This window comes from Paramisgurnus dabryanus, chromosome 3, assembly GCF_030506205.2.
Source record: "Paramisgurnus dabryanus chromosome 3, PD_genome_1.1, whole genome shotgun sequence".
In the NCBI taxonomy this organism is placed as follows: Eukaryota; Metazoa; Chordata; class Actinopteri; order Cypriniformes; family Cobitidae; genus Paramisgurnus; species Paramisgurnus dabryanus.
Window position 1 is genome coordinate 13,647,958 of NC_133339.1, and position 11,076 is coordinate 13,659,033.

The 11,076-nt window shown below is 38.0% G+C and overlaps 1 long non-coding RNA gene across 1 annotated transcript; it reads right to left on the minus strand.

The window, feature by feature from the left end:
* Nucleotides 1-1,272: 1,272 nt before the first annotated feature.
* Nucleotides 1,273-2,423, minus strand: LOC135768979 (uncharacterized). Its single transcript, XR_010542314.1, has 2 exons — nucleotides 2,276-2,423; nucleotides 1,273-1,623 (listed from the first exon to the last, which is right to left on the minus strand). It is a non-coding gene; the product is annotated as an uncharacterized lncRNA (long non-coding RNA).
* Nucleotides 2,424-11,076: the final 8,653 nt, after the last annotated feature.

Below are 11,076 nucleotides of genomic sequence, written 5' to 3' on the forward strand. Positions count from 1 at the left end.
GATGAAGTTGAAAATCTGACCCGGACTCACTGTTGTCTCTGGAGCAGGGATCCATTGTCCGGACAGCATCATAAACATCTCCTGACTCATACAGTTGTGTACTTTGAGGTAATGTCCAGCACGATTAATACCAATATTATTAAATGTTTTTATCCATGTATTAGTGTACTTTGGAGATCGAGGACTAAAAACAGAAGATGTGCGCTATTCAGACAACTTTAAAATTACTTGAGGACTGCATCTGTATTTATCACTTCTTACTTTAGTTCTTATTTGCCTTTATATTTAGTAACGTTAGGGGAGGGCGGTGTATAAACTACGGCTTTTGACTTTGGCTCTATCATTCAAAAATATTTGCGTTAGATTTAATATTTTTAACAGAATGTCCCTGTCCTCAACATTATCTGTCTGCACAAGCGGAGGCTGCAGTTTCAGGACCGCAGTTTCAGGACCGCAGTTTTAGGACCCTCGTTTTTTTTAACAGCGCCATCTAGCGAAACTGTAGCCTCTGGTGGTGTAGGCAGATGCTACTTGAAAAAAGTGCCACAAATGCATATTTTCACCCAATTTAAACTACTTTTAAAGTTTTAGATGTTTTTAAAGGTTTATTACACCCAAATACTGCTTTCTTTATTTAAATTAAATCTGATTTTTAGGAATGTTAAGTAATTATTGGCTCTATGTTGCATTATTTAATAACTCATCGAGTAAAATAAACAAGGAATCGTGTACTTTAGCCTTTTTAGTCAATCACATATTCAAGAACAGAGGGAATACACAAGGATGACTCTGGGGTAGATTTAAAATTTTTGTATTTATAAAATTATATATTGCAACAGTTGAATTTTAACACACACAAAAAAAAATAGTGTAACACTTTACAATAAGGTTCATCAGTTAACATTAGTTAATGTATTAACTAACATGAACAAACCATAAGCAAAACATTTGTTACAGTATTTATTAACCTTAATCTTTAATTAAGCTAAATAAAGCGTTTAATTGTTTTTTCATGTTAGTTCACAATTCATTAACCAACTATCAAGTATTACTAATTGTTGAAATTAACATTAACAAATATTAATAAATGCTGTATAAGTGCAGTTTATTATTAGTCCATGCAATTAATGTAGTTAACTAATGTTAACTAATTAACCTTATTGTAAAGTGTTACCCAAATTTGTTAATGATGTGAACAACATAAGAACTGCATGGACAACGTCTTCACTGACTCCTAAGTGAGAGAAAGATAAAGAAATGAATGAAACCAGGAACATTTAGTTGAACATGTTCAACAACTCTTTAATTTTTGATTTCAAACTTTAAAGATTTTAGTCACCACAGAGCACACACATTATATACGGTACAAAATTATATCAATCTTCATACCAAGTAATGTTCATATTAGTATTGCATAGTGTTCATTACAGGATCAAAGGTTCTTGAAACATTCATGTCAATAAAGCACATCTGAGCAGATAAAAAATAATAATAGAGAGAGATAGATAAATATAAATATTAAATATTTAAAGCACACATTGTGATGTATGCAGCAGCAACTGGATGCTCTCCCCTCTTTTTTTCAATTGTTTGTCTATGATTCGATTAAATTCCTCCACTTCACTGAAATAGTACATAAAGAACATAATCACTGATTAACAAAAATGCTGTTAAAAAGTGGTACACAGTACAGTACAGTACAGTACAGTACAGTACACAGTACATGACACAATCTAACACATGGTATTTTAACAGTCAATTATTATGATGGCCTACTGTTATGTCTGACTATAAAAATGTCACATGTCTCAATCAACATTAAAACCACATCTAAATAAAGAGACATATTCATAACATGTATTGTGTGGTAACGTCAAAAAGGCTGACTGTGATCATGTGACAGTTAAAACATATTTATATTATTTTAACTAAAAAAAAAAAACGAGTAACTAACTAACAAGTTTTTACAACCAGCGTAATACAGTTTTCTTGTACTGTCACTAAGTCAACACAAGCTTTTATGCAACAGTTTAATTAAACGAATGTGCTAACAAGTTATTTACAGCATTATTCTATAAAAAGCACGTTGAATGACCTCTGTGTATGAAATGTGCTACACAAATAAACGTGCCTTGCCATATTACGTATGATGGATATGCAAGACTATTTAGCAAATCACAATCACTATGTTAATCGGCTATGTTAACTTTCCAATGAAATGCATCACGATTGTATTTAATGTTCAAATAAAAATTGATTCAAACTTGATACTCACACTCTGCTTGTCATCCATCTTTGTTGGTCCTCTAGTTCGCTAGGTGGCGTTGTCACTAAAAACCTAGGGTCCTATAACTGCGGTCCTATGACTGCGGTCCCGAAACTGCAGCCTCCGCTTGTGCAGGCAGATGCTACTCCCTGTCCTGGAAACTGCCCCTTAAAGTTTGTTTGTGTGATCTATTGTTATCGTACACCGGAAGTGACAGGATTGTAAACGTTACCTCAGTTGGGGTTCATTGTGAACAGAGGGTTTGTTGTAACATCTGCTAGATACTTTAGTTTAAACACACATTATTCATTCAAATTCTGTTTATATACCAAAGGTGGATGTTGTATCTGCCTATACATTCATCAATGATCCTTCATCTAACCGTTCTTGTATTATGCATCAATGCATAAATATATTTTTTTTAAAGGCAAAAATTATAATTGTGAGTTATTTCCCCTGATATTGTAATAACAGTTAACGTTATCATTTTGATGAATAGTATTTACATTGTTTTCAGTTCATTATCATTGTATACCTGAGGCCTAATTGGAACGCTGTGTGACAACCAACCCCGCTGTGTAAAAATGTTTTAAATCCCAGCTATCAGTTATTAGGAGTAGGGCTGCACGATAATGAGAAAATATGCGATGACGATATGTCTTTCTTAGAAAAATATATTTTTATTGCTTTTATTTTATCATTTAGATACGTAATGAAATAAATGGGTAATTCATATTCTAAAATTGTAATTAAATCTAATTCAGGCTAAAAAAAACTGCTATACATGTGACAAACAGCTAGGAATATGTGACCATACGCAGTACTGATTTATTGAATATTTATATTAATTTCATAAATCCAACTACTCCAAACTCTCTTTGCTTTTTCTTTGACATGAACAAAGCTGAATGCACTTTACTGTTACTTTACTGCAATACTTGTGAAGATGACCCCCTTTAAAAGGGATTCATTAACATTGTGAGAGGTGTAGAAAGACTAACTTTATACAATAATATGTATATTAATAGGGGTTGCTAAAATGTTTCAAAATGATGTTATGTTTTAATTCACAAGACAGTGATTAAAATTTGCATAAGGTGTCTAAAAATCACCCCCCCCCATACACTATCACTCTCCTTGAAATAAAGAAATCCTCCATATATCATTTAAGGTGGGGGAATATTTTCCCTCCATTTTCCAGGCCTTGACCTCCACAGAAGCCACACTTGCATTTGACCCCAAGGACTACATCAAGTCAAGTAAGTTTTGATGATAAACTTGGATAAATATATTTGATGTATGGTATTATAGTTTAACTAGCAAATACTAAAATGTGTTTATACAGTAGCTAGCTAACTAGCCGGTAAATCAGATATCTAAATGTAAGCTAGCACTATTATAATAATAATGTTTATTATGCGTTTATGTCTCCTAATGAAAGACTCTGTCTGTAGGAGCCATGTTAAGAGTATGTCATGATGTGACTGTGGGTGAATAAAGGCGTCATAAGTTATTTAGGGTTAAAATACCTGTGTGTAGCTATGGAAACACCACACCACTTACATGGTAACATGTGTAGCAAAAGCGCATATTTTTTGGTTCACTGTAATCGTATATTCATTCAAACTCAGTATTGTTGACTTCACTGTTATACTTTGCTATATTGAAACAATCTTCAAATGGATGAAGAATAAACAGCAAACTGTAAGGATGATTGACGAGTCACAATTTTATAGCTTCCCACTCAGCTCCTTGGCTGTTTTAAACGGGTTATTGTGCCACTACAGAATCAGTTAGTGTTCGACTAATGCTGCATTTACACCAAACGCGGTAAAGGCATGAAGCGTGAGTGATTTCAATGTTAAGTGAATGTGAAGACTCGTTGACGCGCGTCAAGAGGTCCCGCGGCGCTAAGAGGCGAAGACGCGTTTCCGCCTCTTTCGCTCGTGAAGGGCGCGAATTGAGCATTGTGCTCGCGAATGGTGCTTTTTGTGCATTTTGCGGTTCACGCGAATTTGCGGCTGATGCCCGAGTTGAAAAATTTGAACTTTGGCGGAATTTCGCGCCGCGTTAACCAATCAGGAGCCTGCTTGCTGCTGTGGTGGCAGCCCCGCCCTGAGTCACTCATTCAACCCACGCTTGATATTGTCCGTAAGCAGTCACCCAGAGCTATACCACACAAGTTCTTATTTCTATAGAGGAGACAGGAATAAAAAGGACCTTGCTTGGAAGAGTGTCAGTGAGGACATTGGGCAACCTGGTAATAATACACACTTCACTTTTGAGTCACGTGGCGTTTATCGACCCGCGTCGTTTATTTTCCCACTATAGTAAGGTTACCAAATACAAACTGGTAACTCTCTTGATAAATGCACAATCAACATCAGTCATCTTGCAAACAGACAACCACATAGCACTTGTCCCCCCCACAAAAAGCGGAGTTTGCCTCTGACGCGCGTCTACTCTGCTCTACACGCGCGAATGCATCCAAATTGTTCAAGCGGCAAACCACGCGATTTTGATGCCTGAAAATCTGATTTAGAATATTAAAAAATTTCTCCAGATTAAGTTCTCATGGACAATTTCGGGAAATTTACCAGGAACTTTCTGCCCTTAACGAACCTATTTGAAATTTTGAAAAGATTTTTGTCAGTGATTTTTTTTTCAGTAATTTAAATATAGTTTTCTCTGTTGTTTTTCAATTCAATTTCAATTCAATTCAATTTTATTTATATAGCGCTTTTCACAAATGTTAATTGTTGCAAAGCAGCTTTACATGAGTAAAGGAGAACACAGAAAATCAATAGATAATATAAGCAGTAGAACATAGCGGCTAAGGTTAAACCGTACAAGCAAGCGTATTACTAGTGTTACATATACAGTAAAGTGCTAAGCTAAGCCAAAGTTGGCTGACTCTCCCTGGGACTAAAAACCCCCTTGGAAAAAAACCCGGTGGGAAAAATCCTAGAAGGACAAAAACCCTTGGGAGAGATTAATATGTGTATATAGATAGAGAGATAGAGATAGATATATAGATATATAGATATAGATACGGTAGGGATAGGAAGCGGATTAAACTGGTTCAGCCGGTGGTCGTTGGTCGAGCATCGGATAGGCATGACGTTGAAGGACAGCCAGTAGATCAGTGGTGCGATGACCTTCACAGCAACAGGAACTGGGTCTGTTTGTGTCATTGTCCTCGGGCCCGAGGACGAGACAGGGAGACAAAAACAGAGTTCTATTAGCGTAGGGGCCGTTCGCATGTAATGCAACTGTCATACATTATGGTTGTTTAAGTCAGCTCGGTTCCAGACAGGCTAACTATTGCGGCAATAGTGTATTACCCATATGAGGTGTGTGAGTGCAAAATAACTACTGCGGGAAAAGTACATTTACTGGACATTTTATGTGAATGCTTTGTTAAAGAAGAATGTCTTAAGTTTAGATTTAAATTGATCAACTGTGTCTGATACTCGAACATTATTTGGTAAATCATTCCAGAGCTTAGGGGCTAAGTAGGAAAAGGATCTACCACCTTTAGACACTTTTGATATTCTAGGGATAATTAAGAGACCCGAATTTTGTGAGCGCAGTTTACGTGGTGGATTGTATTCTGATAGTAGTTCTTTAATATACGAGGGCGCTAGGCTATTTAAGGCTTTGTAGGTAGTTAGTAATATTTTAAATTGTATGCGATATTTAACTGGTAGCCAATGTAAAGATGCCAGAATTGGACTAATGTGGTCATACTTTTTAGATCGAGTAAGCACTCTTGCGGCGGCGTTTTGAACCAGCTGTAGCTTGTTTACCTGATTTGCATGGCATCCCCCGAGTAACGAGTTACAATAGTCTATTCTAGAGGTCATAAAAGCATGGATAAGCTTTTCTGCGTCTGATGCAGATAGCATATGGCGTATTTTTGAGATATTTCTAAGATGGAAGAATGCTGTGCGGCAGACGTTGGAGATATGACTATCGAAAGATAGATTGCTGTAGAACATTACACCTAAATTCTTAACCGTGGAAGATGGCACCACCGTGCAGCCATCTATGGACAACTTGTAATCTGACATACTATTTTTGTAGCGATTTGGTTCAATAATAAGTATCTCAGTCTTATTGGAGTTTAGCATAAGAAAGTTATGTGCCATCCAGTCCCTAATATTATTAACGCAGTCTGTTAGCTTAGCAAACTGGTGGGTTTCGCTAGGATGTGACGAGATGTAAAGCTGGGTATCATCCGCATAGCAGTGAAAGCTTATGTTATGTTTCCTGATAATGTCTCCTAGGGGTAACATATATAACGAGAATAGGATAGGGTAGGGCTGTGCAAAAAATCGACTGCGATTATCATGCGCGTGTCATCAGTAAAGCCGGTTCCGTGATTAGTATTAAATCGCCATCAGCTGCTTTCAGATGGAGCGGCATTTATTAAACAGACCCGTAGTTCACCGAGAAGCTAGGCAAAATCGGGTTCATAATCGAGGAAAATCGATTCCGATTTTCTATGCGATTTTGCCTAGCTTCTCGGTGAACTACGGGTCTGTTTAATAAATGCCGCTCCATCTGAAAGCAGCTGATGGCGATTTAATACTAATCACGGAACCGGCTTTACTGATGACACGCGCATGATAATCGCAGTCGATTTTTTGCACAGCCCTAGGATAGGGCCTAAAACTGATCCCTGTGGTACGCCGAATTTAACCGGGGAGTGATATGACTCTTCCTCATTTACATAAACAAAGTCATAGCGATTGGTTAGATACGATCTAAACCAGGCTAACGCCTGACCACTGATGCCAACATAGTTTTCTAGTCTACTGAGTAAGATTCTGTGATCTATTGTGTCAAAGGCTGCACTAAGGTCTAGTAATATAAGGATTGAGATTTCACCACGATCGGATGTTAATAGGAGGTCATTTGTAACTCTAAGCAGCGCTGTCTCTGTGCTATGGTGGGGCCTGAATCCTGATATTTTCTCTGGCCGTATCATTTCGTTGAGGCTGAGCACACTTTGTGCCGCCAGTGTTTTGTCTGTTGCTTTTGAAGAATAAAACTGAGCAACAGAGAGCTTAAAAGGGGGAGGGAGATAGACAGTGGTGCTCTCTATTTATCCTACAGCATCTACAGATCAAATAAAATAAATAATGTTTTTGTAATCTGGGTGGGTCCTGATTCATTTTCAATGCAGGAAAACCCTGCGGCAATAATCAGATGATGTCTGAATCATTTCACTTTGACATGCATAACTAACTTCAGGGCTCCAGACCTTTTTTCACTAGGAGCATAGTGGCCCCCAACTGAAAATGTTAGGGGCGCAACCGGAAAATTTAGGGGCACACAATGTAAATCAACAAGTTGCTAACCAAATATTCACATTTCTACTAAATTGCACAGCACATTGTACTTTCTGCATCTATCATTAAAGCATTTACTAGTAAAAGAACAGTTTCAAATTCAGTGGCACATCACAAAAAATTTACTGGTCGCACATGTGCGACTGGATGTAAAATTCAGTGACACGCTCTCAAATTTTGGTGGCAAAATGCCACCATTTGGTGGCAGTCTGGAGCCCTGAACTTCTATTCAAAACCTTGATCCCTCGATTTAAAAAAATTAAAACGTTTATTTAAATTAATTAAAAAAAGGAAAATCGCCCAGGTCTACACCAAACATATATTCAGATTCTGTAATTAATGCTTGAGAAAACATTCTGAAGTGAAACATTAATAAGTCTGAAACAGATGTGAATCTTTTACTGACATTAAATGTTTTAATGTCTCTTCTGTCTTCTTTCACCTTTAGTTCACACCCATAGAGTGAAAGTGATTGAGACCTTCAGTGAAGCTCCTCCTACAACAATCCACCAATAAATGCTGGAGTCAAACACACAGAGAAATCACTCCATGTGTGACAACTGAAATCTTCATCACATAATGTTGATGCTGGTGAAAGAGGAGCTTGAGAAGATGACAGATCCACAACCATGCAGAATAAAGGATGTAGATACTGAGTAGGGATGTGCATTTATGTCATTTTTTCATTTCGATTAATCCATAGGTCTGAAGAACGAGTACTCGATTAACTGGGGGCGGGGCAATCAAAGGGGCGGGGCGTACACGTCATGGTGAAAATGAAAATATTTTGATTAAAACACTCAAATAAAACTTAATTTTGAAGAAACTACGACAGAACAATGAACACATACTAGATTCCTAATGAATCAAATGTTTTTTAACAGAAACCTCTAACAGGAAAAGCTGCGTGATGAAGTGAAACTAAAGGGTTAACAAACACAAACCGAAGCCCTTTCTATTTGACGCACTCTGCATAATATTAAGCCTTTATACAACTTAAATGTACAACGTGCATCTATCTGCATAAAATGCAAGACTTCAACTAAGGTTTCAACTAAGTTATCAAAAAAAGAAAAGAAAGTTTAACTCCCTTTGTGGATGTGCATCAAAAACAGCGCACTTTTAAACACGTCCAGTCAAAGCACAGGCTTCATAACATTAAGCAGTGTTTTGAAAAGAAAGTGTTTTGCTATCATGCGCGTTTAGCTGTGTCGTGTCGTCCTCTTACCTCAGTCAAGATGTAATGGTAATGCTCGTATGGCTCTCTGTATCTCTTGACATTTGATGTTTAAATATGAGATGATAATCCATTGAACTTTTGACGGCGCTGTACATTTTGCACCTGACTGACTGTATTTCCGAAAATCACGACATCCTTTTAAACCATAGTGCCTCAGTGATGTGAGTTGTGGCTGGCTTCACGGGATCGGCGGGCTGGCGGGCTGCCGCGCATTGCGCGAATCGGCGGGTTTCTGCGGTGCGGTCGCGCGGAATTATCTGTTTGTTTTTGAATCACGCATGGTAATGTTACTGATGTCATACGTCGGTCTGCGTAGCTTGACACGACGTCAAACACGCATCTCCAGACCCAGTCTTTACTACCACATGCGCTTGTAATGCTAACCAGACATCCAAATGCCGCCATATCCACAATAAATAAATTAATAATCCCACATGATCATCGTTTTCGTGATCGATCATCGATGCCACGTTCGAGTACTCGAGCAATCGAGTACTCGTGCCCATCCCTAATACTGAGAAACAAAAAGGTTGGTGTCTACTTTCAATCTTCATCTTTGAGTGTTGAGGAATAATCATGAAAACTAGGGATGGGTACGAGTACTCGAAGGTGGCATGGATGATTGATCACGAAAACGATGATCATCTGGGTTTATTTATTTATTTATTAATTGTGGATCTGGCGGCATTTGGATGTTTGGTTAGCATTACAAGCGCACGTGGTAGTAAAGACTGGGTCTGGAGATGCGTGTTTGAGGCGTGACGTGTCGAGATACGCTGACCGGCGTATGACATCAGTAACCTTACCATGCATGATTAAGAAACAAACAGATAATTCTGCGCCAACCCGCCGATCCGCGCAATGCACGGCAGCCCGCCGATCCCGTGAAGCCGGCCACACCTCACATCACTGAGGCACTATGGTTTAAAAGGACGACGTGACTTTCGTAAATACAGTCAGTCAGGTGCAAAATGTACATCCGTCAAAAGTTCAATGGGTTTTCATCTCATATTTAGACATCAAAGAGATACCAGAGAGCCATACAAGCATTAACATTACATCTTGACTGAAAACAGGTAAGGGTGTGACACTTCGATAGAATTTAGCTTAGCCCCATTCATTCAATTGTACCAATCAGAGATAAATAGGAAAAACGTTGATGTGTTTGGTCACTTCTAACTTTATCTCTGATTGGTACCATTGAATGAATGGGGCTAAGCTAAATGCTATCGAAGTGTCGCAGCGCGCTCCAGCGCTTACATGCACGCACTAAGATGAAAGAGGTATGTATCAACTCTCCTAAGTTAAGGTAATAACATAGTTTAATATGGAAAATGGATAGACTATTCCTTTAAACTTTCTGTAAATAACTTAGTTGAAGTCTTGCATTTTATCCAGATAGATGCACGTTGTACATTTGTTGTATAAAGGCTTAATACTATGTAGAGTGTGTCATATAGAAAGCGCTTCGGTTTGTGTTTATTAACCCTTTAGTTTCACTTCATCACGCAGCTTTTCCTGTTTCTTTTCCTGTACTTCGACTCGCCTGAAAAGTCCGCTCCCCTTCTCCCTCTCATAATGGGAGAGTGAGGGTGTTACTGCGCCGAGTCGAAGTACTCCCAAAAGTGCTATTACGCCATAAAATATAGTTCCTCTTTTAAATCCGCTTAGAAAAGCACTACGTTTTATTTTGTACCACCAAACTTGCTCGTATAACTACTCGTCTTAAATAGGAAAAACGTTGATGTGTTTGGTCACTTCTAACTTTATCTCTAAATGGTACCATTGAATGAATGGGGCTAAGCTAAATGCTATCGAAGCTCGCAGCGCCCCAGCGCTTACGTGCACGCACACAGATGATAGAGGGATGTATCAACAATTCGTAGTTAAGGTAATAACATATTTTAATATTGAAAATGAGTAGACTATTCCTTTAAATAAATAGCGGTAGAATCAGAGCGTTTCTTAATCTGAAGGCTGTATCTTCCGGAGGTCGAATAGGAAGGCTGCTGCATACATTATCAAGCCTGGTTTATTAGTTAAGTTAACTGAGCATTACATGCGCAAGTCATGATAAGCATATTACAACAATTTACGATTAACTAAAAATAATAATCAATATTTTAATGTTAATATTCTGAAATAAGACCTAGAAATGCGACCTCCGGCTATAGCCTTCGGATTGAGAAACGGTCTTCGTGGATAATGTTAGC